Raw genomic sequence first — 1,023 nt, forward strand, 5'->3', positions numbered from 1 at the left:
GGTCAGGGGCTCACCTCGTGTTGATAGTGCCAGTGCAGGCCCCCCTGGAACTTGCCTCCCCCACACCAGAGGGGCTGCAGGGGCTAATGTTACACCACTGTTCTGGAGGGGTTCAAAAATATCTGATGATACAATGTGAGGCAGCATGACTTGAATTGCATCACCTGAAAAAACACTTTTTGTCAACTGCCCCGTTAGACCGCAGCTTGGTATTACAGAAAAGGCTGCGGAACGGTCAATATTCGAGGATTTGAACATTTAAAAAGGTTTAAATGGGCATGTGGCCCATGCAAACGAGTCTGTCATCTTTATTACAGCACATATTTCTAATATAGAAGCATGCACTTGGCAAAGTAGACCACCCCACTGAATGTCTTCCACACAGAAAGATATATAAATAGTTTTTTTTTAGGCACACAGGGACATTCTGGTATCTCTTCTCGCTTAGATGAGTAGACGTGTCTGCTTTCCAGGGGGTGGATTGAAGGACACATGTGCAAACTTGGTAATTCCGGTTGGAATGGGCTCTGTACCCCACCAATTGAAGAGGGATCTGTGGCTGCTCTAGTGGCTTCTAGATGCTCTCTGAAAGATTGAGGTTGCCTGAATCACACTGTTAAAGATCTATCATAGTGCCCTTCCATGTCGCACATAGACAAAGGGAACATTGCTGCCAGTTAATTTTGCTACCTCACCACATTTTGCCCAGTCCTTGGCTTGCATTTTGAGTGTTGAAATGTTTTTGTACTTCAACTGAATCAGTTCTGCCAGTGCACCTGATTTGTGTCAGAAAAGACCATTACTGGACACATGGTGCTAGTGCCTTATTTGAAAATGAATATCTGAAAAGCTCCAGATTCTGCTCAGGAGCATGGGCCAGTGCTACCCAATCTCAGAGGTGCCGAATACAAATGCTATTTAGTCTTGATTCCACCTCATGCTTTTTAAACTCTGACATTTATGCATGGTCATGCACCTTATCTTGGTATAGAGAAATGTACAATGTACCTTAATTACGCGGGC

Source organism: Lissotriton vulgaris, unplaced genomic scaffold, assembly GCF_964263255.1.
Source record: "Lissotriton vulgaris unplaced genomic scaffold, aLisVul1.2 SCAFFOLD_9521, whole genome shotgun sequence".
Lineage (NCBI taxonomy): Eukaryota > Metazoa > Chordata > Amphibia > Caudata > Salamandridae > Lissotriton > Lissotriton vulgaris.